Source organism: Anthonomus grandis, chromosome 5 (assembly GCF_022605725.1).
Source record: "Anthonomus grandis grandis chromosome 5, icAntGran1.3, whole genome shotgun sequence".
Lineage (NCBI taxonomy): Eukaryota > Metazoa > Arthropoda > Insecta > Coleoptera > Curculionidae > Anthonomus > Anthonomus grandis.
The window spans coordinates 16417980-16445227 of record NC_065550.1 but is presented as its reverse complement, the minus strand read 5'-3'; positions in this window follow the sequence as shown (position 1 = coordinate 16445227).

The window sequence follows — 27248 nt, the reverse complement described above, 5'->3', positions numbered from 1 at the left end:
AAGTTTGGTTGTCGAAAAGGCATTCTTTGTTGATACTGCCTAGAGGGTCCAGTTATAGAGATTGACATTGGAGTAGGGGGGTCTAATTTAGGTTTATTATGATTTTGGGGAGCGAAGACGTTTCTTGGTTTTCCAAAAACTTAAGCATTTGTCGGATAATGTCTTTGAACTGGTCTAGGTCGTATTTGTATCAGTTGACTGGGAAATTGTTGCTGGGGGAATGTCATAGGGGGTTAATTCTGGGGTAGTAATCTTACGGGACTTTGGAAGCTATTTTGTTTTATATAGGAATTATGGTTATTATTATTAGTAAATTGGTTATTATGAACATTAGACAGATTTGAAAAATTTACCTGTGATTCAATCATATTATAGTTAATTACATGCGTATATGCATCATCAAGTGTATTAGGGCGTTGTAACATTAACATCGTTTTTAATGTCTGAGGCGAATTGGCTGTCAGAATTAAAACCGAAGTTTTTTCTTTTGATTAAATAAAATTAATTTCGCATTTACATCTAAGACTTCGCAATGTAATTTAGAAAAAATTCTTTGTACAAAGGATTTGAGTCTATCTACAAATTGTAATATGCTTTCATTTTTATTGATCTTAAAGTATTGTAATTGTTGGTGTAAAATTTGATAAGTGATAGGATCACCGAACTTTATCCTTAGGGCCTCTTTAATTGAAGGCCATAAATCTAAATCTGGTCTAGAAAGTAAAAAATCTCGAGCATTGTCAATTAACTTTGACTTAATGGCTGCTAAAACAACTTTATTTTGTTCAATACCATCAATTGTAAAATATAATTGGTAAAACTCATCTATGGATATTATAAAACTTTCCAAATGGTTTTGAATTTCAGAGAAGGTTGGTAAGAGAGAAGTGTGGAATCTTATGTTTTCCATTTTAATATTTAAATTAGGTTTAGATAAATTAGAATCTAAAGTTAAGTTATCTAATAGGTTACTTATGCTATGTAAATTATTTTGATCGGAAATATTTTGACTATTTAAATTAGAAATATTTGAATTTTCGTTTTCAACTACTAATCCTAAAGATGCCCTATTTCGTATTAATATGTTTTTTAATTTTTGCGACGGATATGGACTAGACATTAAATAATGCCAATTGAAACAAAAACTTACAGTACAATCAACGGATGACCCATAGAGCTTGCACAGTAGAGGTTTACAACCAAAGGAGTCCCTATAAAGGCGTGGCTTGAATCGTTCTGGTCCAGATGAGATGTTTGGGAAGGCAGCACTTGGATCAGCTAGGTCCCTGACAACACGGTAGGCGGCTTAGCAGTTTCTCGGCTTGGTCTTCTCCAAAAGGGTCGCAGTACCAAGGGTTGCGGTACTTGGGGTTGGTCGATGTCTTCAGATTCTTGATGGATAGTGCACTAAGATTTGACAATCACTTTTACACAACGGTAAACCGATAAAGGGTAAAATTGCACTATCCTGTTCGCAGCGCCAGTTAAATTCAGATATCGACGAACGGACTTTTAAAAAACATTTATTGATACAAAAGGGCCTTAAAACTAGGTGAACAGAAATATGAACAGCAACGGTATTAGCCGAGGCTTTGACACAATATTAATGCTAAAGATATATTACAAGCGATTTCTTAAATATAAAAATATTCCTAAGCTAAGCATTTTATAATGTAATATAAACAATTAATTGTGGTTTGAGGATATGTCTCGCGGCAACGCTGTATCGCTAAAAATGTTCTTAATTGTTAGATCACCAGCTAAAATCTATGATGCCAAAATTTTAAAAAATTTCCATTTTCTATTCGCCGAAAACGTCGAAAGGTACCATCAACCATCAATCACCCTGTATATAGGGATACATTATAAGGTATTTTATCGTATCCATTGACTCTGGTTAAGAAAATAGAATAGCTCATACCTTAAAGTTGTGTAAAAGGCTTCTTAGTTTCAATGTTTTGCAAGCTGTGAAAGTGACGAGTTTACTGTAAAAGTGCATCTGAAGCTCTAAACTCTAAAATATAGCCTAAAGGCATTGTTGTCAAGAAGTTTTTTTGTTAATTAGAAAATACAACAGACATTTATCGTGTTAGTATTGTTTATTTTCAACTTAATATCTAATTAATAGCTTCTAAAGTACAGAATCTGGAGGCATTCTTTGAATATATTAATCCACAGATAAATTTTCTATACTTTAATGAAAACTGCCTATTTGGAATTCTTCAGATTTATCTCATTTTCAATATTTGTAAAATACGCAGAGTTCATGGACGAGGGTACGTATGCGAGAGACGTGTATGTTAGGATTTTGCCCCAAAAGGTTGTTTATGAATTGGATTTGCGGCTAGTGGTATAATTTTTGGTGTGAATTTTATATATTCAATGTACAGATTGCTATCGGGTCACATTAACAAATAGTTTAAAAGGGTTTTTCAATAGCCCGACAAGTCATCAAGGAGATGTCATTAACGGAGACTTAAATAGGTTTAATTTACCCCACCGCGACTAGAAGAGTTGTTTTTTTTTCAAATGCCTGCATAAAATATTCAAAAAATTTTCTGACATGTGATGAGACATATGTCCTAACCGACAACATGGGATTTAGCTTACATTCCAAGGTGATCTCCCTTAAATTATTGGAGCTTGCAAAAGTTATATATTTTGATTGAAAGTTATTTCAATTTAGTTTTATTGGTAACAACGTAGTCAGTTCTAAAAATGTTGATTTTTTTGGTTTTTTTTATTTTATTGCGCACTCTTTCTTATACTAATAATTATTATACTAGTTATTTAATATTTATAATTGAATACCAAATCCTCTAATACAGCCCAAAAAATTAGCAGTATCTAAGTGGTTGGATGATACGAGAGGTGATAACTTTTCCTTTTGAAGTAATGGACCAGAAATGCTCTAATTTAATTTTCAATACCCATCGTAATTATCGTAAGAAAACTCAGGCCCGAAAAGTAAAAGCAAATGATCTCTTTAACGGGTCTAACACTAGGTCGCCAGCTATTTGTGAAGTTTTAAAAATAGTGATTATTAGCAGTAATTTAGGAGCCGAAAACTATGGAGTTTTTTTTCTAATGCCAAATTTAGCTGAGATTTTTATAATTCCTCCTTAAGATCCAGGTTGAAGAATATTTTAAACCTGTGTTATATTCTTATGCTAATGATACGACCTCTCTGATTACTGATACTTATCCATCCACCATGATCTCTACTTCTGAACAAAATAACTCCAATTGATGATACAGTATGACATCAAAGAAAGAAATTACCCGAAACAGGAAGCTCTTATGGTAGGAGCCAGAGACCAGATACTAGTGAGATAAATGCACCTAAACAATTTGGTCAATATCTCCTGAACATGAGACTACTAAATTATCTGTTTAGGAATTTATAAGTTTGCATTTCATTTAGGCACACGATTAACAAATGCTCACTTCTATAGCATAGCAGAATCGTTTGGTCTTCAACCACTAGAATTAAGAAGATTTTTTAATAAAAACTTCTTTAACATAAATCATAAACTTGCTAATACATCTTCGTTACTGCTTAGAATGACTTTTCTTTGTCCAACATAGTCCAACAAATTGTTTATTATCTAAACAACTTTATTATACAGTGCTTTCATTTCAAAACGATCCACCCTTAATAACTTTCAAAAAAAAAAAAAAAAAAAAAAAAAAAAAAAAAAAAAAAACATATTAAAGTGAGGTTAGCTGGAGGTGAGGAGGTGATTGACAGAACTTCAGTAAATGCATATAATTAAATTTCCCCCTATATATCTAATTTGACGTGTGTTCTTCTCGAAGATACGGCGCGAAAAAGAATTTTGACAATAAAAATTATTTATTATCAAAAATTACATACATTACGTAATATTTCTTAATGTACAAGAAATGTTTATAGTTACTATCCCCTGCTCGGATGCAAAAATACAAACTACCTTAGCCTAAGCGAATACTAGGGAAATTTGCGTTTGACCACTTTTGCTTAAGCTCTTATTATAGAGACGAGCACCATAAGCTTCATCAGAACTATCACAGAATCCATTTAATTCCACAACATCAGAATCGAAACAAAGCATTTTTCGCGAGATCTTCAAGTTATTTAGGCCTGCCAATTCTTGTTTTAATTTATGCCAAAGACTATAAATATTTGAGGGCAAAGATTTATCCCAACCAATCTTTGTATAATTTTTGCAAAATCATCTTTTCAATAATTATGCATGGGCAAAGTTATCCTAACGGATTGTGTATCTTAGCAATAGATAAAAGGATTGCCCTTTTAGTATAATTTTCATTATCAATTAAGGAAGTATGACACATCAGATTATCACTTTTAAACGACCAATATAAGCCAAGAGTTTTATTCTCATTACTAAAATATATGTCACGAGTATTAAGAATACTATTCGAGACATCTCCAAATGGTTATTTCACTCAGATTTGACCTCAGATGAATTTCATGCCCATTTTCTAAGATAAAAACAGCCAGTTAACAATATTTTAGATACCTGAAGACTTAGATCTACAGCTTGTGCAATAGTATCTGTCCCAAAGAATCGTCTACAAAAAAATATGTAAACTATGTAAAATTACATTAAAAGCCTGGGGATACTCATTTTCAAACTCTAGACCCAGGTGTCTTAAACACCTTATAATCAAAACAGAGGCGGAAGTGGTTGTATAAGTGAGAGTATTAAGAGAATAAACCTTAAGCTCTTCATCTGGACTAACTCTCCAGTTAATTCTTCACAGGTTTCTTTAGTCTTCATCAACCAATACCATGCGATACATTTATTTTCATATTTGCGATATTATGTCTTTTAAACCTTAATAATATTTCCAACAAATCACCTTTTATGATTGGACCAGTATACTGAATATCATTAAGAGATATTCCATTATCTGTGGGAGATGAACCATTAAAGACGACACGCAAACGAGTTGTAGAACTATTCTCATTCAGTACTCCAGGATGAGATAAAAAGTAAGAAATATCACCAGAATTCTTCCTTAATTTAGACATATGACCATGGCCTCATATTCTGTCATGAAGTTAGTATACCATTCTTTCAGCTGTGGACTCTTATTCAGTCTTCTTTCCGATGAAAAAAACTGTCTTTTAGCAAAGCAACTTGAGTTTCCTGATATAGGTGGAGATTGTTTAAAAGGAATTTAAACCACAAATCGGCCATCCTTGCTTCTTTTCATTGTTTGAACAAACATAGCTTAACATTCTTTTTTATCATTTGAAAGTATAGGCTTTAAAGAATTTGCGGTTCCTCAATTGATATTGACAACATTTCTCCAATTGATTTTGAATATTCAAATTAATATTTAATTTACAATGAATTGCAGATTGCGTTATTTCACCAACAGTACAAGGACCTATGGTTGGATTATAATTCAAACCGTGTTTTTTGCAAAATAGGTTGAGTATCACCTAAGCTAAACTAACCATTGCACAAAAGTTGATAAAATAAATTAACTCCTAATAGAAGATCAATATTACTAGAATTAGGATCTGCTAACTTTAAATATCTTGGAATCTGCAATTGAGACACATCCGTGGTTTTACCAGGAAGATGTCCAACGATTCTAGGTACCACTAGACAAAAGATATTTTTAGTAAAGTTATTATGAAGAGTTTGTACCACTATGTTACATTTATATCTTATGCAATGTCTAGTCTTACTAATCTTACTAGCAATGTCATCAACTTTTTCTAAAGTAGGGGCTTATGCTGACGATACTCATAATTATTTTAATTTTAATATAAACAATCTAAATGATGCACAAGAATAAATTAATGTAGAGCTTGAACGTATAAGTTTTGAATATAATCTTACTTAACTCTAGAAAGTCAAATATTATTTGCCTTGGTACGAGTTTTATTAAAAGAAAATGTTGAATTAAAAATAAATAATTAGCCTTTATTAAAAATTAAAAGCCTTTAACATTTGATTATTAGTTGAAAATTATAGATGAAGATTTAACATTTGAGAGTCATATTAAAAGCGTTATGATAAAGATTTTTTACTTAAGAATAATCTTGTGTGACAGTTTGGTTCTGTTCAGATTTACTACAATTTTATCTGTATAAGTTTTCTTGATGTTCCATACCAATTAAACGTATCGAAAAAATTCAAAATAAATGTTGTAGGTTGGTTCATGGTCGTAGAAAATATGACCATATATCCCTGAAGCGCTGACGTAGGTGATAAATAACGGAATCTTCATTTTAGTACATTCTTACTGTTAACTATTATCTCTCTTTTACTAAAAAATATATTTGTTTTGGGATCCAAAATAAGTCCTAAGAATTTCTGAAAATATGAAATACTCTATATACTATTTAATTACATTTTTAAATTTTACATCAGAATCAAAATTAGGACAAATTAGGACTATGACAAAAAGTATTTAGATTCTTAGAGGGTGTTTCATTTCCGATTAGGAAGTTGACGTTTACTTCTGATATGATCGGAAGTACCGCTATCTTAAAAATATTTTAGCCAAGTTGCTCTCATCGACTTAGTATATTATCAAATTTTTAAACTTATCCTAATTATAGTTTGCCCACAATCGATTGATGCGTTTCCTAGAGACTCACCCTGTATAATACGTGATAGTTAAAATCACATTTACCCACATAAAATATTTCCTTTACGAAGGGATACATTTTCTTTAGCAATCGTTTCTTCATGATTATATTAGCTCCCCTCAAACAATGTGCTTTGGTAGGGACCATTTTGCTCGAAGCTATGGAAAATTCTTATGAACTCGGATGGAGTATAGTTAGAAAGTTTTCCTAGAATTTAATTAAAAACCCAAGAGTTCATCTCATGTAAAAGGTAATATAGAAGCAATATAGTAGGTTGTAATTAACTATCACTATATTACTTTTCTTATAGTATGACACTTAATAATTATAATTATTCTTCTGTTTTCATAAAGCAGTTTATTAAAAGTAAATGAATAAAAAAAATTATTTAAAAAAAAGTATTCAAATCCGTAATTGTAAATAAATGTAGTCTGAGCATTTAAGCGATGTAGGAATAAAGCCACAATCTCCCAATAACAATTATATTTACAAATATCCCAAACAATAACTTTTGAATAAATAATAATTCTTAATTTATGCAAGTCTTATCACTTCAGGTCGAACGAATATATCTATTCTCTTTTTGTTATCTCCCCTGCGAAATATATTAAAGAATGTGCCTATTGCCTGAGTCATTCCAAAAACATCCGATCAGGTGAGTCATGTCGTTGAATACCTTAAGTTACAGTGGTGGGTTAGGAAGGGTAGTACGTCATAAAGATTATAAAATGGGGAAGTCTTTATCACCAAGAAAAATGTAGGTCATTAAGTTAAATGTATTATGCATTTCGGCGGTGTAAACAGCCATTATCAGGTACAGAACATCACAAAAAACATATACGTTCAACAAAAAAAACTACCCGTTATCGGAAATAAAAACTACAACTTATAACCTAGTCTTTTGAGTTTTATTTGTTAAACGTATATGTTTTTTGTGATGTTCTGTATGTTGGACACGTGTTCGTCTTTAACATGAGTCAGCGAGGCTGCAGAGACCCGGAAGTACGAATAATAAATAACCAGATAAGGATTGGAATAAGATAGCTTGGCGGGGATTTTAGAGTTTAGTTAATCGTTCGGGTCGAAGGGATTTGGTCGATATTATAACCTTTTTTATCATTAAGAATTTTGTTTAAAAAGTATCTATAATTTTGTTTAAAAATAGATTTAAGTTTGAACCCCAAAAGACTTTCATTAAAAGCACGGTCTAATCCAACATGTATCTGATGATGGTTGTTTACACAGCCGAAATGCATAATACATTTAACTAAATGACCTACATGCATTTTTCTTGGAGATAAAGACTTCCCCATTTTGTAATCTTTATATACACATTCTCCTACAAAATATGGACTTTTATTGACCTATTAATTGACAGTAAATCATAAATAGTCTTACCCTGGAATGCTACTTGGGGTACATTTGTACCCCATCATTAATCATAGCTCAAGTTAAATGGAAGTGGGCGGGGGAACGAACGCCGACGTCTTATTAGTTTCAAGACGCGGCAAGTCAGTTCGCGTGCGACAATTGACATTGGCACACGGTTTTTTCTTTTCGAGATTTGTGATATTTGGGGTTAGCGCGTACCCCAGTGTAGCAGTTTAGGTTAAATATACTCTGTGATTATTTCGTTTCTCAGTAGATTTTGGTGATTATTATTATATGAGTAAGTATCTTTTTTTTTTAAATATTTCTAAAATATGTCTATAATTGAAAATATTTTAGTTTTTTTTAAGTTATTATATTTTTCTTTGATTTTTAAGTTATTATTGATTTTCTTTGTTAGGCTGCACGAATAATGGCTGGGCAGAAAAGTTCTTCGACCTAACAAAGCCTGAAGATGTCGGAGAAATTCATCGCATTCTCTATGAATCTGATTCAGACAGTTTTTCGGATGACAGCGAGGAGGAAGATGCCGTTATACCTGATTTTAGAGAGGAGCCAGAAGAGGATGTAATACGCGGCAATCAAATCAATCTTAATTCTTTTATTGCACCAAAACAGACTCAGGATACCTTTCCATCTGATACAGATTCGGAAGATGACAATATACCATTGTCAGAAATACAGGCGATCAACAGAGATATGGTGGAAATTTTACCAGTGCCTACCAAATTAAGGGGTAAAAATGGGTTTATGTGGTCCGGTAAGAAAGGCGCAATTCATCGTACACCAAAACGAAATCTGGTTTTGCATTTACCTGGAAATAAAAACGAAGCAAAACATATAAAATCGAGAACTGAAGCTTGGAAATTATGTTTCACTCAAGAAAATCTCGATAAAATTACCCAATATACTAATAACGAAATCCAAGTTCAACGATTGAAATATTTAAATAAGAACGATGACCAAGATACTGATGCACCTGTTATTACGCCAGTAGGTAAGAGACCCTCTTGGACTAAGGATACAAACAGCATTGAACTCCAAGCACTTTTCGGGCTATTTTATTATGCCGGTGTTATGAAAATGGCCGGAGTTTTGACCAAGGAACTATTTGATAAAGACACAGGAATTCCAATATTCCGTGTTACCATGCCCGAGGCACGTTTCAGGTTTTTGATAAACTGTCTTCGCTTTGATGATAAGCAGTCCAGAGCTGAAAGAAAAGAAACTGATAAGCTTGCAGCTTTTCGAGAGGTATTTGAGAGGTCAATCGTTAAAATGAAAAACCTATATACTCCTTCAGAATATATTACAATTGATGAACAATTGGTTGGTTTTAGAGGGCAATGTCCTTTTAAAATATACATCCCTTTAAAACCCAATAAATACGGAATCAAAATTGTGTTGTCCTGTGATGCCAAAACAGCTTTTGCACTTGATGCTGAAATTTATATAGGAAAAGGTTCCACACCAACTGATGTTCCTGTAGCTCAGTATTACTGTAATAAGCTAACCAGTTCTGTCCAAGGAACAAATAGGAACTTGACCATGGATAACTGGTTTACTTTTATTGAGACCGCGAAACATCTTTTGGAGAGGAAAATTACCATTGTTACTGTGAGAAGAAATAAAAAAGAAATTCCTGAGTCGTTTTTGGAACTCAAAGAAAGGAATCAAAATTCTGTCATGTTTTGCTACAGTGGATATCTGATACTGTTATCATACTGTCCACCCAAGAGTGCTAAAAAAGTAGTAATTATGGTTTCGACAATGCACGAAAAAGGTGATGAGCCATTTACGACCAAGTTACCAGAAATTATTCAATTTTATAATTCTACAAAAGGAGGAGTGGATACTTTAGACCAGTTGTGCCACACTTATTCTACTGGTAGAAAAACACGTCGCTGGCCATTGTGTGTGTTCTATGATTTGTTGGATATTCTGGGATATAATTCAATGATTCTTTTGCGTGGCTCTGGTGAAGTGAATAAAGAAATTGTAAAGCTCAGGAGAGAATACCTTAAGAAGCTTTTCCTTGACCTGGTCAGACCGCACATGATGAGTCGTTTGGAAGCTCCAACTTTGAGGCGCGAACTCCGTGAAACTATATGTAGGGTCCTCAAGATAACCACTTCAGAAGAAGTAACTACTAGGCTTACAACAACAGTGGGTAGATATGTGCTTTGTCCCAGAAGAGAGGATCGAAAATCGAGAGTAAGCTGTGCTGTATGCAAAAAGTTCGTGTGTTTGCAGCATCAAAAAAAAATATGCTCAGTGTGTGCCGCATAAACATTTTATTATGGATGTGCGTTAAAAGTACTCTTAGAGACTCGGTTTAAGTTATTATTTTTCTATAAGTAAATAAATTTTTCGTTTTTCTAAAATACGACGTGTTTTATTTGGGGTACGGTTGTACCCCTGTGTAGCAGATGCAGAGTCGGAAATAAGTGTAGCATTCCAGGGTTAAATAATAATATTAAACTATATTGAAATATTAAATATATACGGAGCGATGAAACTTGTCACTGATACCATATCATGCACAATATATTTTTTAGTCAAAACATGCAAATAAGGTGTACTTTTTGTTTAGGAATCTTTCCTTTCTTAGTAAAACAATCTTTCAACCAAATGCAACAGCCGTTTATCTTTTATTGCAGTTTTTTTTGAAGAAAGTTGTTGATGAAAAAGTTACAGGTACTACCAGAAGAAATCTATTTTGGTTCGAAGATTTAACTCTTGAAAGATTTAACTGACTTTCTTTGTTGTCGTTAAGCTATGGGGTCAGAAATATTTTTTATATTTAAGGGACATTTTTAAATTCTTGTAAATTAAGGGGCTTTTTGATAATTTTTTATTATTCTCGTTCAATTTTTTTGATCATTTTAACTTAAAATACTGCTTATATATGGTATATTACAAATAGAAGAAAAAAGTAATCATCTCAGATACTCATGAGTTTTTCATTCATCATATCTTTCAAACTATATGAATCATATACATTTTACATTTTTGACTCTTATTCAACTGGCACCGCTTAAGCGATAACAAAAGTCTAACTTTCGATTTGCATTTTGTTATAATGTTAATGTGATGCCTTGATGGATCAATATGACGTGTCTAGATATATTAATATCTTGATAGTATCCCTGGCGAAATTCTTACGGTATTCAGTTTCCAAGCAGGAGGTCCCGGGATCAAATCTACTCAATGTTATTTTAATTAATTCATGTAATTTTTTTTCTTAATATTAGTACGATCCAAAAGAAGATTGGGTTGGTAATATTTTAACAGTAAATTAATTTATTTCTTGCGCTTTAACATTAGACTTTTTAAAATGTTTTTTATTGCTTACCTAAATATAGAATATTTTAAGTAGGCTGTCTAATAATATTAATACAACTAACTACTATGAATAGTCTATTAAATAATAATTTAATATGGAATAATATTTTTCTTATAGGATTTTACTCTAAGGTCCGCTGCCTATTTTTCGAGAAACTATTATGAGACATTGGTGAGGGACGGATATAAAAACCCACACACACAATACGCAGTTTCATGGAGCCAAGTTTATTAAAACAGCTTTAGCGTTGTTGTTATTGATGAATATACAGGTTGGGGAATTGAAGATTACGCATTATCAAAAATTATGGCAATACCGATAGTTCCGTCAATGAGCAATCACCTCTGGTCGTCGGATAGGTAATTGTTGTTTTTATTATAGTAAGCTGTGCTCTAGATTGAGTTTAAAGCGCTATTATTTTTTTCTCAACTTATTATGGCTATTCATACTTTTTTCGAAAAAGTTTAAATTAATAGATGGTTTTATTGGGGCAATTCGGCAATACAATGTAGATATTTGTTTTCTATTACACTTGAAAATAGACCGATTGTAAAGATTGTCATAATTGCCATACTAAAGTGCAAGAACCCTCTATCGAAAGAGTCCAGGATCCAGAACGACTAGAAGAAATGAATTGTAGTGCCCTAGAAGTGGATTCTAGACGATCAATTAGAAGTTTCAGAGAGAGAAACTGGGTAAAAAAGCTTCAAATATTTTAAAACTCTGGAGATGTTGCCCGAAGACCAGTGGCGAAGTGGGACTGCCTAAATTAAATAATCTCGTAAATCTCCAGGAACTACGAAATGGCTTTTATGATAGGGTAAGTTATTGTTTAGCCAAAGAAGGAGGTGTGTTTAAAATTTTTATTTAAAAAATGAGTATTCGTCAATTTTTTTATTGAGGAATATTTTTAAGTTTCAATTTTATTTTTATATAGTGTTTATATTTTTAAACTTTAATCAGAATTCAAATTTTATTACTATTAAATCAATGCTTCAGTTTTCATTATGCAATATACAACACACAACATTTTGAGATTACGATTCTATATATACTCTTACCCCCATCAAATTCAAACGCTTGTCGCTTACTAACGCCCGTCGTACAACGACGAAGAACAACGACGTCACAGACGAGTATAGTTTAGGTGAAGTTACTTGGTCAAGCTCCAAAATTGAGTATATACCAAACTTAATCAACATACTACATATGCGCATTAAAATAAACTGCAAGATATATTACGATATTTAGTGATCAATTCTTTTATATATTTACGGTCGATTCGAGTATTTCCACGGTACCCCGGCCCGTTCAACAATCAATATTTGTCAGATAAAGATAGGCAATTCGGCGCGGATAACGTGAAACAGACAAAGATACCAGATTCTCTCGATACTGCTGCTATCACGAACTTAATGAATATACCTGGACTGCCAATTCAATGAAAAGTAAATGACCACTTAGTAGTGGTCCCTCTAGTGAGGGGCGCCATTTTGCGGGATTGTGTCATTTCGATGTTGGTCACTCGGACAAATTGCAGTTGTGTCAATTGTAAGGAAACAATTAATGTTTTTGAGAGGTTATTTTTTACAAAATAGAAAGTTACATTTACTTAAGAATTTCAGATAGTTGCATTAGATTTGTGATTTTTCTTGCATTTCTTTAAGAATTTCGTAAAAATTTATGAAAGTAAGTAATCCTCACCTAAAATGAGACAAAGTTTAAATTAACTTGGAATAAATACATGCACTTTAAAATATTTGTTTTAATATTCTGATAATCTTGAATCTTATAAATCTAAACATAAACTTGAATCTTATAAATCCTAATTCCATGACAATGATGATCTTCATTTAAATTTTTGCTTTTATTTACTTAGCAAATTCAGTTAAAAACACTTTTATTTTCTTTCTATTTTTACTGTTACGACTTTTACTTTCCTTCTATATACAGTGTTTCCGCATTAATAGGTACAATCATCTATAAAATCAAAATATAGATGATTTTATGAGTGTTTGTTTATGTTCGCAATAATTCGTTTTTGAGAAACAATGAACCAAATACTTTTAAATAAGGATGGTGATACATTATCCACGTATTAAATAAGGAGGAAGCTACATCGCCTGTTGCAGACGATATACCCAAGCGTCGTTTACAAATTTCCAAAAACTAGGCAATCCGCTATACTCACAATTGAAAATGTTATTTAGAATCAGTCATATCGAGTGATCGTGTCGAGTCGTGATTTTAGAATCCCAATGATGGGTAGTTTATTATTTTTTTTGAAATTGTAAGTTTTTCTCAATTAGTTATTAACACTTATGATATTATTTGTGTAACCGAAACATGGTTAAAAAGTAATGTATCTTCTGATGTATTATCACTGCCAGGTTACAGATTTTACACGAGACATAGAGGGAATAGAGCTGGAGGTGGTATAGGCGTTTACGTCAGAGCAAATCTAACATGCGAAATCATAAAAACTAATGTAAGTAATGTAAATTTTGAATTTTTGCTTCTGGATATTAAGGCTGGTATTTGTAAAATAGTCTTAATAGTAATATACCGTCGTCCAAATACAAAAGTCTCAGATATCTTGAGTTTTCTGGACGAAGTCGTTCCTCATGTTTTGGTAAGTTCTGATTATTTTGTAATTACGGGTGATTTAAACGTGGACCTTCTTAAACCAAATTCACTATTCAACACTCTATACCGGGTGGTGCGTCGCCGAGCGGAACATATGAAATCCCATGTAAATTTTAAGGGGGTCAATTATTGGTTTCCCTGTACATTTTACAAAAAAAATGTAACATAACTTTTTGAAGAGACCAATCTGGCAAACCCTTTTGCAAGTTTCAAAAAATTTTAATAAGCGAATCTTGAATTATTCAATTAAATGTAATTGCAAAATTAGCAAATTTTCGGTTCACAAGGTTTGCACAAGGGTTTGCCAGATTGGTCTCTTCAAAAACTTATCTTACATTTTTTCTATAGAATGTACAGGGATCTATTGACCCCCTTAAAATTTGCATTTGGATTTGTTTACAATGGGTTTTCCTGTTGTTCCGCTCGGCGATGCACCACCCGGTATAGTTATGGCTATTGTCAGTTGACTAACGAACCTACTAGAATCTCTAATACGTCATCTACCTGTTTGGATCCAATTATTATTAATAATAAAGAAATAATTCTTCACTGCGGTACAGTAAGTTCAGATATTAGTGATCATAATAAAATGCCATTTTGTGTTTTAAATATAAAAATTGAAAATTCTTGACAAAAAGTTATTAACATTCGCGATTTTCGAAATTTTAATCTCGAAACTTTTCAAAATGATCTTTTTAATATACAATGGAATACTATATTTTATATATATAACATTCACGATAAGATTCGTTTTCTTAGAGATCATATTAATTTATTGTTTAATATACATGCACCCTATAAAAGTGTCAGAGTAAGTAAAACGCCGCGCCGCGCTGGCTCCGTGGCGTATTTCGAATCCATACCCTTACACAACGTTTGTGACGTCAGTGGCTGTACTGACGTCGGGTATATTTTTAAATGGATAAATCAAAAATAAATATTTGTAAAATATACCTCTTCCTAGCATGTGTGACGTCACTAGCCTAGTTGGCACCGGGTATAGTTTTAAATGCAGGATTGCCAACCGTATTTATAATTAAGTATGCTTTAAATACTCGATTACAGCGCAACGGCAAGATTTGGTCAGTGTTGTTTGGGCAATTTTTGCCAATGTCTGATCCAATATTATTTGTTCACATTCTATGAGTTGCTACCGCGTGCTAGTTAGTAACGGTTTTTTTGTGACGGTGTGAGTTTATTTAAAAGTTGCGAAAAGTTTTAAAGGGTGCGAACGTACTATATTTTCCATATAAAGAAAAACAGATAGTTGGTGTTTCTATTAGTAGCAAAAGATGGATATAGCAATAGAAAATGGTGGACAAAGACAGTTTAGAGAGTTTTGTGATGGAAAATGGTGGTCTTATTAAGAAATTAGATTTTAGATCGGAGGAAAACTTTTCTATGCAATTAAGACTGAAGGCAGAGTCAAATAAAACACAAGAACAACTCGCTTGTTTCATCGACGAGTTTGTTAAAGCATTTTCTAATTTCACGAAATCTAACTGGATAGTTCGAAAGACATTTCGAAATTATTTGAAAATGTATACATGCCAACACTCAATCGTTTAATAAAAAAAATGTTAAGTGCAAAACCCCTCGTGGACAAAACTGTAAGGCTAAAATAGACTTTGTAATTAAAAAAATTAACAAGGACACTATTCGCAACGACAAACTGTTGTTGGTTAAAACGTGTTAGTGACTATAGTTTTTGAACATTCTCAACATGTTTATGTGGCAGAGGCTTTAAGTTTATTGAATTGCAGTCAGGAAATCGAAGAAACTTTCAAGAAATATTTCGACAGTGGAATGACACCTTGCGCAGCTAAAAACTACAATGAATTAAATGTATTGGACTCGTTTGGAGGTACTGGTGTAAATGGATTGGAGATGTTATCGAATTCTCAAATAAATCCCTCTGAAAATCATATGTACTATATGTATAACAAATGGCGTTCCGAAAAGTATGGTGATCGAAATGAATGCAATCTCCCCGAAATTAACGATTTAAAAACCAAAGGCTACTTGATATTTCTGAAACAGATCCCAGGATTATCGTTAAAGTTACTCCTATAATGAAACGAGTATTTCTATCTCCTGCGTATGAGAATATATGATATTTGTAGACACAACATCATCATGTGACCAGACCAGTTCTGCGATTACTCTAGTTTTTACATCTCATAAAACTGGCGGTCTTCCATTAGCTTGTGCTATAGATACCGAGCAAAATGAGTCCAACTACACGCTTGTTTTTGCCGCTATTAAAGAAGCGATAGAAAATAACGAGATGAATAAACAATTCGATCCTGATATTATTATGACGGACGATTCTAAGGCAGAACGGAATGATTTAAAAACAATTTTTCGAAATTCTCGATTACTATTATGTGCATTCCATGTTTGCCAAGCATTGTGGCGTTGGCTTTGTGTTACAGATCATAAAGTTGACATAATGAAAAGACAGTCAGTTATGCTTCGATTTCGTAATATCCTTTTTACAACTCATACAGAAGAAGCAGCCAAATTGTATAATAATTTAACAGGTGACGAGTATGTTAAGAAAATGCCAGCTCTGCTAAATCAATTAAACAACTTATGGAATCGACGGGTTGAATGGTGCGTCGCTTATAGACAGGACTTACTAACTCGGGGGAATAACACTAATAATATAACAGAACCTTCTATACGCATTCTCAAAGATATTATACTCCAGGGCTGTATAGCATCTAATGCCTGCGCATTAGTAGATTTCATAACTTCTATTTATGAAAATTATTTCCAACGGTGCATCATCTCTTATGCAAACACGAAAAAGACAAAGGATTCTATATATGCAATGTTTGTAAAGACTGCAAAAAATATTAAAAATATTGCTAGAGTTGACGATTATGAGTATAGTGTGGAATCGGCGACAATTCCAAATACTTTTTATACTATTCGAACAGATGCAGGTGTTTGCGATTGTGAGGCTGGAAAATGTGGCAAATTCTGCAAGGACCTATGTAGCATTGAGCAAAAATTTGGTCTTATATTCCCAAATTCCCCTCGGCTATCTGTTAATGACAGAATATTACTGGCAAGAATTGCGACGGGAGATGACATAAATAAAAGTTTCTACATGAATATGACCCTAAATGAAACACCAAATGATCATTTAGACATTTCTCAGTGCCCCTTATCTCGTACCCAAGAGGCAACCCAGTATGAGGGCAATTCTGCATCTTGCATGGCACAAGTTGCTGTAGAATTTCCACAGCAAGATAGGAATGTACTTGCAGAGTTCAAAATAGAAATAGACCGTTTCGCACAGTTGTTTGAAGCAAACCCAACTATCCACAATCTAAAAGCCCTAACAAAATTTACAAGTATGATAAAAAAATTAATACTTCAGAGCAAGGACAACAATTTATTTTCCAACTGATGATACCAAAACGTATACCAAGGAAAATTAAAGTTCAAAGCACAGCACTGAGTCGACGAAAAGATAGAGGAATAAGAAAGACTAAGTCCAGAATTCAAGCTGGACGGCCTTCCAATGCAGAACGAACCAGCACGAGTCGAAAAAGAAAGCATGACTTAGGAAAGAACATTAAAATAAATGTCTAAAACGCTCCCTAAATTCATTAAATTTAAGATTTTTTGTTGTTTTTTTTAAATGCCTTCTTACATCAAAGCTTTTTATATTATTTCTTGTTTTATTTAAGTTGAGTCTATAAAAACTAAATTTCCCCCTTTTCCATTCTCTGTTTGCCCCAAAATAATTCTCTGTACTAACTATAACTATAATTCCCTGTTTGGGTATACATTCTGCAAAACACTGCAAAACACAATTTCACATATTAAACCATACCCTATAAAAATGTTGTAGTAGGGTATATATTAAATGCCCTAACGCTCTATGTGCATTTTTATTATATACCTTAACCTAACACCATAGTGCGTTCTGTACGGGTATAGATTCAAAATACGCGGCTCCGTGGCTAACGGAAAATTTAAAGTTAATTTTCAAATAGCGTGGTAAAGCACTGTCCAAATATAAAAAAGAAAACAGTTGAAAGTTGGAATCATTATAAGGAAATGCGTAACTTTGCAGTGGCATCTGTGAGAAGGGAGAAGGTTGCCTATCTGGAACATTTAGGAAAAGTAAATCCTCTGAAAACTTTTGACAGGGCCTGCGTAATTTAAATATTAAGACATTTAAAGAAAATGCAGATCTTCCTGCCACCGTATGTGATGCCAGTGCAATAAATAACTACTTTATAAATATTTTTAATAAGTCTAACAACTGTCAAAATAGAATTAATTACTACTCTAGCAACAAATTTTCCGATCAAACATTTAGTTTTGTCTTAGCTAATCAAGATACCGTCTATGAAATAATTCGAAATATTCGATCAAATACCTCAGGTTGTGATGGCATTTCGTTACAAATGCTACACCTTTGTCTGCCATAGATTATTGACCATATAAGAAATATCATAAATTCTTATTTAGAATCAGGCTACTTTCCACAGCCTTGGCGTGAGTCAGTTGTGTGCCCCATACCCAAAATATGTAATCCTGAATTCCTACAGGACTTGCGCTCTATAAGTTTATTGCCAATAATATCGAAGGTTTTGGAAAAAGTTGTTTATGCACAATTGTCATTATATCTTACTGATAATAGCATACTTCCAACTAAACAATCTGGCTTTAGAGAAGGATTTAGTACACCTGCCACCCTCTTGAACATCATAGACAACATAATAAGGGCTCTCGATAAAAAACTGGCCGTAATTTTAGATGCCTTAGATTATTCAAAGGCTTTCGATGTCATCGATAATAACTTGTTAGTCGCCAAGTTAAAGTTTTATAGTTGCAATGAAGTTGTTCTTTCTTTTTTTAAGTCCTATCTCTGGAATCGTACTCAATAAGTACGTGTCAATAACAATTACTCCGATTCGAAACACATAATTTCTGGAGTTCCTCAAGGATCGATTCTAGGACCTCTTTTATTCTTGCTATATACTTCGAATCTTCCTTTAGTCGTAAAGAGCTCTGAGCTGTACCAGTACGCTGACGATACTCAGATAATTCATTATTTCGATCCAGATGACATAGAACGGGCTTCTGAAAGTATAAATAGAGACGTAAGCTTAATCTTGCGCTACTCGAAAGAACACAATCTAAATATAAATGCCAATAAGACTAACGTTTTACTTTTGCCAATAAAAATCGTCGTAATAACGTTGAAAAAAATGTATACATTCAATATGATAATAACTCCTTGGCTTTTGCTAAGAGCGTCAAGATTCTAGGTTGATTCTTCTTTAAGATATCAAGGACATATTAGTACTGTCTTGCAGAGGTGCTATTTGCGTATGCGTTTGCTCTATGCTAACAAACATATTTTAAATTTTAAGGCAAGAAAAAAACTCTCAGTATCGTTAGTGTTATTAATCTTAAATTACTGTTTTATCATTCATATATTTACTATCATTGTCTTGATAAAATAACCCAGCAGAAACTGCAACGTGTACAAAATAGGTGCTGTCGATTCGTGCATAATTTTAGAAAATTTGATCATGTGTCCATATACATCTATCAATTGCAGTGGCTAAAAATGTCATTTCTTTTTAAGTTTCAACTTCTTACATTTATGTATCGGCTCTATAAAAACCAAAAGCCAAAATATCTATTAGAGAAATTAATTCCAAGAAATGCGATTCATGATAGAGATATAAGACATAAAACTCTGACATTGCCACACCATAGCACATCTCTTTTCTCACGTAGTTATACTTACATTGCCGTAACAATTGATTTAGACCTAATTTTTCAGATCCAATGTCTCACTTTAAAAATTATTATAAAACTTTGTTCTTGAAGGAACAATTGCACAACTAATTTTGTTCTCTGCGGATTTACAAATGTATTAAATTAATTTTTTTTCTCTCAATTTGTTTTTTGGTTAATTTTTATATTACTATTACTGCTTTTTTGTCAAAAAAATTGTTATTATTAGTATTAGGGTTAAGAGATAAAAGTAGCTGTTTGAAATGTTGAAATGGAACGCTCTGGTTTCTTATTGGAATTTTATACACTTTATAATCATAATTATAAACATGTTGCAATCATTTCTTTAAAATTTAAAAGAATGTATGAATGGATGTTCAAAAAATGTGTATCTGACAACTCCCAAAATGCAATTTCCGCAAGCCCGGGAAGTAGAGCCTAGCAAACCAAATACCATATCTGGCAGAATGAACTTCATCAATTTTTGTGCTAAATACATTTTGTGCCCGACTTCAATATTATTATTAAGCTTATAACTTTATTAGTGGAAAAATAAAGTTTAAAAAAAACAGGTCAAAAATAAGTTTTGTTGGTTATTTTGTTTAAGCTGAATTTTCAAAACTAAAAAAAAAATTAGTTTAAAAACCGGGAGTTAAACGTTTATCCTTATATTTAAAGTTATTTTTATCTAAGAAATAATTATTAGTAAAAGTAAAACGCCATTATAGATAGGAAATTGCATTATCTAAAAATGAACCATTGAAATAAAATAAACTGAAAACCGTAACGCTTAAATGCTACGTTTAAAACTGAGTAGTTAAATAGCAAAGGCTGCCACGTGGCAGCTATAAAAAGGATTCTGGAAGGATTTAGAAATACATGTTCTTTTTGCCAATCTGAATTCTTTTAAATTATTTTATAGAAAAATAGTTTAGGTCTATTATATATTATTATGTCTCTATCTAATCTACTTTATAATACAAAGTGGCTTGAAGTATGTTAATATCTAGTTAAAAAAGTAATATGCCTCTGGACTTACTAATACGTCTTATCTAGTTATAAATATGTAACAATCTTTTATCCAAAATAATTTTAAAAAATTGGCCAAAAGGTGCAACGATATCTCAAAAAATAAATTTTAAAACCTCAAAAAAATAATTTCTCTGCGTCCGGGAAGCGAATCCATAATAAATGTTTCGGCCTCTGAGATGTTTTAACACTTTGTATTCAATTTAAAGTTTCGAGTCGTTTTACTATTTTAAATAAAAGTTTATAACATCTACTTAATTGACTTTTAAAAACATTGTTTTTTAAACAAGTTTAGTAATACTTCTGCGTCTTCATTCCATACATTTAGTTATCCTAGGGCTAAATTTGCTGCTCTTATTTTCCAACATTTATTAAGATATTTCGCTAGTATATTATCAGTTTGTTCAAAATAATCCATATTTCTAAAAGCTGTGTATTTAGTTGTGAGTTTTTACCGGAAACTTCTAGCGGAAAATTCTTTTGGCCGTGAATATTATCCCTCAAAAAGAACCTTACGGAAAAAAGTGTATGTCGTATTCAACCATACGTTGAGGCCATAACTCATATTTAAAACCCTTCTCGTAAATCTCTCTTAAAATTTATTTACTTTTCTTCTATATTGTTAGTTTCCAAAAGTTCCCTGATTGACACTTAAATAGTTTCGGTCAAGATTATATTTACAGACTGTTGATTTTGATTGTCTTATAAAATGTTTTTTAATTTTTTCTCAATAAGTAGTAAAACAATAGCTACTGCTGTCTCTTGCAGTTTGTAGTATAATTAACAGTATTATCACAATTAAATAAAATTATCCTAATACTCAGGCAGCACATATTCACACATCCTTCAATAGATGTCCAGTATTGGTCCAAAGTAAGTCGAAATGTCCATGGATTAATAATAGATATCCTATGGATAATAATTTTGGACAATCCAATGGAATTTAAAATAACTTTGTCGAATGGATTTTGTGCGTGTGTAGTGGACTGTATTATTATAATGACACTAATTTTAACTGTTTTTTTTTTTAATTTTATATTAGTTTAATTTACAAGTAATGAATAAACTGATTGCACGCTTGGCGTGTCGTGATGAGAGATCGAGATTGTCTGTTTTCCGTCACTTCTTGAGAACCGTCGTTGATGTGTGGTCTTCGACCATATTAGTGAGTAGAAGTGGTGCAAGCCATAACAGACTTCCATTGCCTTGCAAAAAAGTACTTTAAAAATTATTATTGAGTCCAGGGAGAGATTTTCTTCATATGCTATTGGACTATTATTTTTATAGATATATAAGATGTCTATCTCTAACCGAAAAATGTTTCTCAAATATACAGGACGTACGGTGGATTTACAAAATTTTGCTAATTCTATGACTAAAAAAAAGGAGCCATTGGACCAATATATACGAAAAGCCATTGGACTGATATTTAAAAAAATTCTTCTTACATGTCCATCTTTGGTCAAAAGTCGAATGATTATTGAGTGTATTTATTGCCCGGGAATGGCCAATAAGCAATCACCACATCTGTGAGTTGAGTAGAGTTGCTGGTGAGGTACCGCTGCCACTCGTGACGCTCACAGTTCCATTTGAATTTTAGAAAATATATGATTATATGTTATTATTGATGCCGCATGTAAATTATTCTTGAACTATGTTAGTGTAAAAAGGCATAATTATGTATTAATTAGTTTGTATATGCATATTCTTTTTCCGGAATTTTATTGCAATAGAAAATTGTAGAAAGGAAATAATGGAATATTTTTATCAGACTCTCTTAGTAGGTACAAGGAATTTGTTTGCTAACGTATTTATATTTACGTAAAGCACCTACATGTACCCATTGTAAATGCTTGGAAATATACTGTAATTTCCTTTTTTCTTGTTAAATTAAAATTAAAAAACTTAAGATAAAATTTAAAAAACCAAAAAAAAGTTAAACTTCAAATCAATTAGGCTTTAACCTTGGTTATATCTTAATTGATTTACAGTATGTCACTTTTCGAATGAAATTCCAAATTAATATAGTTTTATATGAGTATAATACAGAAAAGCTTAAAAAGTGTTAAAAATTATCATATTTAACATACCTATCAAGACCAATAATCATTTACTAATATTTTGTGAGTAAATATAATGCGGCTCTATTAACTGACAAACTTAGTTAGTTTACAGTAATTACTAAAGTTATAACCGGCTTAGTTAATTCAATAATAGGGATCTTACCCTAGTTGATTTATTTGGGAGTATAAATATATAGCAACATAAAATTTAAAGTGGATTATTTAATTCCACTTTATGATCACAACCATATGGACGTTTTAAATGAGGTTAATAATAATAGAAAATATTAATATTTAAAAAAATAGTGTTGTTAATTAGGGAAGTAATAAATAATCAGTAATATTAATATAGGCGTCCAGTTCCTATAAGGAATGGATAAAAATAATTAAGCTCTTGCAACCAAAAATTAATTCATTTATTTTGGAAATACCGCTGGCCATCTTGCCTTTGAATATTGACTATATTGCATACACAATTAAAATTTTTTTACTATACTAGTAGCAAAATGTGTACTGAATGCAGTTCTCTAGTTTCCCAAATACGCTTTGAATAATTTAAACAAGAAAAACTTAATATGATATAGTATATTCCTTCATTCAAAAAATAATAAACACAATTTATCTCCGAAACCAATTTTTTTGTCTAAAAATAAAACAGTTTTTTTTGTTCCCCAGATCCTTTTGATATATGTATACTAGAAAGAAAGTATAATAGAAGAAAGAAAAAAGGTTAAGATGTGATAGTTAAGTTTACGAATGGGGTTCCATCAATCTCTAAGAAAATTGTACGAGGTTCAAAAAACGATTAAGTGATTCCTTGGTAATGTGTTATTTTAACGCTGGGGGTATGAGCGTAGCCGATCGAGAGTTCTAGCCGTGACACTGGTTTCGTGGCGTCAAAATTGAAGCCGAGAATTGGTGGCGCACGCCGTACAGTGGAACGACTAAGTGGAGATACCGCGGGACCTAATATTTTACATTTTATAAGATAATATATTTTTTTTATTATTACGTATTTTTAGGTATATGATAAATGTTTTAAATATTTTATATTATTTATTTTATTGGAAAAATACATAAACGGTGTTTCAAATTCGTCTACCCTCAAAATACGAAAATGGATAATTTACCCCAAAGTTGCACATTATTTACTTGTAAAAGAATATGCCATATAAAAAAATATATATATTATATTTTGTGTGGTTTTGAAGATTATCGAAAAAAAAACAAATTTTCAAAAACTTATTCTTGACACTTTTGTGGGTTATCTTGGTTGCTATGGGAAAGTTTTTGCATTGCTGTATTACTTTTTCGTAAAAATGTTAATGCCGAAAACAAAATTAGGTAGGTACCTACGCCAAATTTAAAAAATTGAAAATTTGAATGTTTTCGAAAATAATTAAAAAAAACCAAAAAAAAAAAAAATTTAAATCCATTTTAATTTTTTCTGAGCTTAAACAGGAATGCAGCAAGAGGTAGGCATTATTCTAAATAAAATTTATTAAACACAGGGCTTGTGGATCAATTCAATGTCAAATTTGTAGAGTTATCTTTAGTAGAGGTTTTTGACGAGATTCTTGGCTTACAGAGCAAGGCTTCTGCGTAACCGGATGGCATACCCAGCTTGCTACTTCGTGAATGTATATGTACTCTGTCGAAGCCTATTTGCACTTTATTCAATCTGTCTTTAAAGTCGGGAGTATTTCCTTCTTTTTGGAAGAATTCATATATTACGCCGATATTTAAGTTTGGTAATACTAGTGCTGTCAGTAATTATCGGAGAGTTTGTATACAGTCAACCTTGCCTAAACTTTTGGATGCACTTGTAACCAAGCAATTGTCATGGCAATGTAAAAGCCTTATTATTAACACTCAACATGGTTTTCAAAAAGGTCGTTTCACTGTTACTAACTTAATATGTTATAAAGATTATCTGTTTAATGCTTTTGGTAAGGGTTCACAAGTTGATGCTGTTTATACTGATTTTTCGAACGCGTTCGACAGAGTTAATGCGCTTCTACTGGCAAAGCTCCAAGCTTTGGGTTTTGGATCAAATGTTATTTGTTGGATAAGGGACTATCTACTGGGTAGATCGCTATGTACACGACTTAATAACTTCTTATCTAGCAACTTTTCTGTACCATCTGGCGTTCCTCAGGGGTCACATGGGGGTCCGTTGGTTTTTACAATCTTTGTTATTGTTATAGGATTTAGTTATAGGTTTTCTTGAACAACGAACAATTCAAGTAGCCATCGATGGATACCTGACAAATTTAACATTAACGCTGGAGTCCCTCAAGGGTGCATTCTATCCCCCACCCTTTTCTTGATATATATCAACGATTTGCTAGGAACCACTGTCAATACAATCTACAGCTTTGCGGACGATAGCACACTTATTTCCACATTTAAGTCCGCCAAACCAACGACAGCCGCAAGTTCTCAGAATCTTAGGCAGCAACAAGTAGCTTCAACCAACAACGATATTAGAGCAATCTTGGAGTGGGGCGGTAACAATCTGGTCAATTTTAACGCTAAAAAAACGCAGGCTGCAGTATTTACGATGAAGACTAACGATGAAGTTAGACGATGAAGACTAACTTACGATGAATCTTGGTGGCCCGGAGCTGGTTATGGCAGGGAAAACATTGTCAATGAAATCATCTTTACATCTTCTAGGAGTCGAGGTCACTAACAGTCTTTCCTGGCATGACCACGTTGCCGAGGTCGCCAGGGCGGCTTCCAAAAAACTCGGAGTGCTTTTCAAAATGAAAAAACTGTATACACCAGAACAGCTGCTGACTCTTTATAAGGCTCAAATACGCCCTTCCCTCGAGTATTGCTCGCATGTCTGGAGCTCTGCACCCAAGCATAGTTTAAACCTGCTGGATTCTATACAAAAGAGAGCTATTCGTCTTATCGACAAACCAGAACTGACAAAGAATCTGGATAGTCTGGAGCACAGGAGAAAGGTGGCTGATCTCTGTTTATTCTACCGTTATTATCACGGTAAGTGCTCCTCTGAGCTGGCAGGCCTGATTCCACCCAGGGCTGTTCCGGCAAGAAGGACGCGTCTAGCAGTTGCGGCTCATCAACATCGAGTCCACCTGCCTACCCCAAGGACGTCGTCTTTGTGGAACGGGCTTCCATCTTACATAGTTCCCGACGCATACAACCTACAGCGATTCAAGATAAATGCCCACAAATATCTTCGCGCAAGCACCACTACTCCAAGAGTGACATAGGACTTTCCTCTTGTGCTTGTGTTTACTATAAAAAAAAAAAAAAAAGGATTATTTGTAAGAAATTGTGAATTTTTATTATTCGCTGATGATTTAAAATTGTTTTTGTCTATTGATTCTAATGTTCAATGTCAATTGTTACAGGATGACTTGCATAATCTCTATGAATGGTGCAACCTTAATGGTTTAGATTTAAATGTTACAAACTGTTATTTAATAACTTTTGGAAGAATTCGCAATCTTACATTGTTTGATTATAGTATAGGTTCCACTATTTTAAAAAGGGTAGCGGAAGTTAGGGATCTCGCAGTAATTTTCGATTCTAAGTTGACGTTTTTGTCTCATGCTGAAAAGTTATTTCAGAAAGCGTATAGAAATCTAGGATTTATAACTAGATGCAGTCAAAACTTCTCATGCTCTCTCTCTAAGTTCTGTACTGTTCGTTAGTCCGTTCTGGCTTGGAGTAGGCCGCAGCCGATCGATAGTTCTAGCCTGGACACTTATCCCCGCTTCCATCGATACCTCACAACAGAAGCCGAAATCATGCGAGGCGACGACCGCATCGCCATGGCAAAAATTCCGCGCTGGGGCACGTATTTTGCGTTGATTCAAAATAATATTTTACTGCAGTTATTATTGTAGTTTATAGTAAGATTACGCATTTAAAATTTTAAACTACCAAACTATTTTGATACTCGCTTTGAGTTTTAAAAAGAATAAAAATTCGGTATTTAAATTAGGTGGGTAAATTAACAATTTTATTTTTAACTTACATTTTACAATCTTAATTTTATTTAGAATAATGCCTACCACTTGCTGCCATCCTGTTTAAGCTCAGAAAAAGTTTAAATTGATTTAAATTTTTTTTTGGGTTTTTTTTATTATCTTCGGAATCATTCAAATTTTCGATTTTTTAAATAAGCAACAAAAATTTGGCGTAGATACCTACCTAATTTTGTTTTCGGCATTAACATTTTTACGGAAAAGTAATACAGCAATGCAAAAACTTTCCCATAGCAATCAAGATAACCCACAAAAGTGTCAAGAATAAGTTTTTGAAAATTTGTTTTTTTTTTTCAATAATCTTCAAAACCACATAAAATATAATATATATTTTTTTATATGGCATATTCTTTTCCAAG